The sequence below is a fragment of the Chanos chanos genome, chromosome 4 (assembly GCF_902362185.1).
Source record: "Chanos chanos chromosome 4, fChaCha1.1, whole genome shotgun sequence".
NCBI lineage: Eukaryota > Metazoa > Chordata > Actinopteri > Gonorynchiformes > Chanidae > Chanos > Chanos chanos.
Genome location: NC_044498.1, coordinates 400,001 through 405,000, shown reverse-complemented (window position 1 = coordinate 405,000; position 5,000 = coordinate 400,001).

Sequence of the window (5,000 nt, the reverse complement as noted above, 5' to 3'; positions counted from 1 at the left end):
GTTCCGGTGACCGTGGTGCTGGATCCAACCACTACCGAGGCTATGCCTGCTCCTGGGTCTCCGGGTCCTGTTCCTGTTCTCGCTCCTGATCCTGTTCCAGTCCTGGTTCCTGTTCCTGGCTCCCTAAATCCCCTAGAGCCACCTTCTGGAAGGTCCAGAAGGGGCGTGGCTCTTAAAGACCTCGGGCCTCTCTGCTGCCCAGCGCCATGGAGGTTCTGCTGCCCAGCGCCATGGAGGTTCTGCTGCCCAGTGTCATTTAAGAGAAAAGCTCAAGGACTTATTTAAGACAAAATACATATTACAAAAACAAATGCAGGACAACCGTGGAAAAAAAGTAAAGTCAGTGGTGTAGCGTATGTGCACGTGTGCAGATGGGATATGTAGTGGTGCACAAAGAAAAAAAATAAGGAACCAACAGCACAAACCAAGATAGCATCTGCCCTTAACCCCAGCCAGCTAACCCCCCCACCCCTCAAAAAATAATCCCAGGCGACCTTTTATAGGCATGCAGGTGCTCCAATTCAGGTGAGCCGCTAATCGATGTAAATTAATTAAATGGGTGGACAGACATTATCCAAAACAGAAACGAAAACTAATGATGAACGTTACGGTCGTCATACCCTCCCCCATGAAACAGGCGTCTCTCCATGGAACCTTGATCCTTTTGCGTCCGGATCCTGTGCTCTTAGGCACCGCCCTATGGAGCAATAGCAAGACATTAATACACACGGCAAGACAAGACAAGACGACCAAAGAGAGAAAACACCACCATTAAACACTAAGCACTTAGAGCAACTCTATTTTCGGATCCCTTATGTGTTTGATATCAAGGCAATGTGACTGCAGAAATAACGGCCATATTATTAAATGATGATTTGGACACTGTAGAGAGTTAAGGAAAGTCAGTGGGTTCTGATCCGTATAAACTACTAAGGCATGCTGGAACAGTGCCAGCACCCACATTACTAGCATCCACCTGTAACTTAAAGGGACGGTCAAAACACAGCGCAGCCAGAACAGTATTGGAACACAAAAGGGACTTTTAGGGAATACTTTCAAAGGCCAACTTACAGTCAGGTGTCTGCACAAATTTCACCGAATCCTTTAAAAGATCCATTAGAGGGGCTACCACTGTGGAAAAGTTGACAGAAACAACTGTAATCTCCCACTAAACCAAGACACCACCTCAGATCCTTTTTGTCACAGTTGGAGGATACTGTTGAATTGCAAACACTTTAGCCTGCAGTGGACAAACTACACCATGTCACAGTGCCCTTAGCAAACTCACACTTTGCAAGGTTCACTGTAAGATGTGTCTCAGACTTAATACGCTTAAGATGGGACTCCCAGGTATCGCTATAAACTACGAGATCATCCAAGTAAACTGCACAACCATCAAGACCCGAAACTATGGGGTTCATAAGATGTTGGAATGTTGCTGGTGCGTTCCGTAAACCGAAACTCACTCCTTGTAAGAATTCGGGCCTGATGGAGTGATAAACGAAGAGATCTCCTGTGCGCACTGGCTTAACGGCACCTGACAATAACCTTTCTTTTGTTACAAATTTGGCAGAACAATCTGATCGACACAGTCCTCTGTTCTGTGCAGAACCCTACAGTTTTGTCTGGCTTCTCAACTAAAATACACAGAGACGCCCGATTGGATGCAAAGGGCACAGCAATATTGTCCACTAACATACACTCTATTTCACAGTCAAGCAACTTTCCTTTCTCTGGCGACGCACAACAGGGACACTGTTTAATTGGTTTCGCATCACCCACCTCTATGTCATGTTCTGTCCAGTCTGTTTGGGATGGAATATCACCAAACAAAGCTGGATAGCAGTTAACCAACTCAATCAAGTCAATACGGTGAGACAAAGGTAAACGGCCAAGCAGAGCATCCAGGTTCGTCACAGCTTCTGAATTTTTCGGCAGGCCACGCAAAACACCCTCACCCGGTGCGAAGCCCTCCTCCTCACCGACTGTGCTCAAACTAGAACCTGACACTGTAGCAACAGATAAGGCCGCATTACTACTTACCAGCTCGGAACTAAGTTTAGATTGATAATAAGGCTTCATTAAACTGGCATGACAAAGCTGTGAGGACTTCCTACGCAAAGGTGTGGAAACTAGATAATTTTCCTTTGAAATTTTCCTTTTGTACCATATATGGACCATCAAATTTAGCTTCGAATGGAGATCCAACTATAGGACAGATAACGAGGACCTAATAACCTGAATCAAAAGTGCACCTCCCCATGGTGCAGTCATACAAAGGCTTCATTTTCCACAGGGCTTTTTCCAGTTTCAGCTTTGCCAATTCTCTGGCCTGACATAGTCTTTCCCTGAAACCATTTAAGTAAGTTCCCAAGTTCTTAAGAGGCTCTGGCGGATTGCTGTTATCTCACATCCTAGCCAAAAGACATTTCTGCGATGACCAAAAACTAAACCATTTGAACTAAATCCGATGCTCTCTTGAACTAGCTCTCGAGCAGCTAACATCAACCAGGGTAATCCCTCCTCGCAGTCAAGACCAAGTTGAACACAATAGGCACACAATAGTGATTTTAAAGTATCATGAAACCTCTCTAGCGCTCCCTGACTCTGGGGATGGTATGCTGTATACTGTTTATGTTTTATGTGCAGCTGCTTTAAAACTTGCAGAAACAAATGGGAGGTGAGATTAGAATCTCGATCGCTTTGTATTGCCTCAGGTATTCCAAAGATAGACATACACTGAGACAAAGCCTTTACAACAGACCTAGCTGTGATAGTCCATAACGGATAAACTGCCAGGTAGCGAGTGTTTAAGCACATTACAGTTAGTAAATAATTGCTGCCAGATTTGGAATGTGGCAAAAGACCTACACAGTCTACTATCAGATGTTCAAATGGCTTTCCGATGGCAGGGATAGGATGCACATGAATAGGTTTCAACGTCTGGTTTGGCTTACTCGTCACCTGACATGTATGACATGACTTAATGTAAGCTGACAAATCCCTTTTCAAATGTGGCTTCAAATGTACCGCAATACATGATCGTATGTTTTTCTCACACCTGAATGCCTGCAGTGGTCATGTGAAACCTGAAGTACAGATTTGCGATATTTAGTAGGTACAATGATTTGGACAATTGGTTCTCCCACAAAGACCTCACCTTCAAAACCCCTTTCTGCACAAAATAACCCCACGCAGCACTGGGCACATCGACATCAGACAGAGCAGGTATCAACCATCTCTGACAAAGACAAATCCTCTCATTGTTCTTTGCCTAAGTCTTCAAGAGAAAAGGGGAAAGGCAAATTGGAAAGATCGGGCACAGGCACCACATTGCCGATACACAGCGTAGCATCCACACCCAACGCCAAGCTCGCAGTTGTGCGACTTGCAGTTCGCGTTGCCACGCGCACAGCATCAGTATCTCCAGCCTCAGCCGCCTGGACTGTGATAGCATGGCTCAGAGGAGAAGGGACAGTTGGACAAGATGCAGTAGCCTACACATATTCACCTGCAAGCCTGTTACTTAAGATCATCTGCACACCCTCAACAGGCAAAGCTGGGTGCACTCCCAGCACAACTTCTCCCTTAACCAAATCCGATTTTAGGCTGACTCTGTGGACAAGAACAGATAAAGTGTTCAAAACCATTCCCCCATTTTGTTACAGCCCTGGCTCAACGGACGCAACAAACTGAAAGGGCACACACCATTTAAGAGAAAAGCTCAAGGATTTATTTAACACAAAAAACATATTAAAAAAACCCGCAGGACGACCATGGAAACATGAGTGAAGTCAGTGGTGTAATGTAATGTATGTGTGAAGATGAGGTACGTGGAGGCGCACAAAGAAAAAAAAAGAAAAGAAACAGAGCAAAGCAAGGTAGCGACTGCCCCTGACCCCAGCCAGCCCAAAACAAACAAACAAACAAACAAAGGAAAACAAACAGTGGAACATGCTCATTCCACAGGAGGTCAGTTTCAGCTGGGTGAAGAATGTAGGTGAACCATCTGTCAGAGAGTTTGGTGTTGGACTGGAGGGAATTCCCCCCAAGATCACTAAAGCTCTGACGATCAGTGGCAAAACCTGAGCTTGTATGATTCAGCAGGGGATTCCCCCACACTGCAGGCACAGAGCCTAATTCCACCAAATTCCAGGTGCTTCTCTGTTGCTGTCTTAGAACACACTGGTAATGCTGCCTCACTTTTGAAAGGTCACAGTTTTGTTTACTTCACTCTGATCTGGAGAAGACTTTGGGTTGTGATGTGGAGAAGAGTTAATCCTGTCCAAGTAGACGTGTGATGGTGTTAATCTGCTACTGAGCGGGTTTTATAACAGCATGTTCAGTTACAGTCACATTAATTCAGTAACAGTAATGTTCACAAGGCTGACAATGAAATGCAAGGCCAAAGCACTCAGTACCTCCCCCCTGCTATACCTTACAACCAACTGAGTCTCAAACATACACACTTAGACACACACACACACACACACATGCACACACTCATTCATAGCCATGCAAACGCACACTCACTCACTCAAATGTGTATACATATAGACACATGTTTATAAATATACACAAACGCACACACATTCACAGATTCACCGACAGACAGAGAGAGAGGAATTTTCCATTCACCTTACATTTACCTTATAATGCTGACTGTATGATGTACTTTACTCTGTCGATGTTCTTTTACCTCAAAAACCTGTCTCAGGCTAAACAGCACAGTCATCTGAGGACATGTGAGAAAATGAGAAAAACAACAAAACAGAATAGAAATGTGAGGTTAGCGGTTAATGGGTGGTGTGGATGTGGTGTGGATGTGGTGTGGGTGTGGTGTGGGTGTGGTGTGGGTGTGGTGTGAGTGTGGGTGTGGTATGGGTGTGGTTTGGGTGTGGTGTGGATGAGAACTATGGTAGTTTGGCCTGTGTGTGTTTGCCTGTCAGCAGTGAAGAGCCCCAGAACCCTGGACTGGATGATTGTAATGATTGTACAAC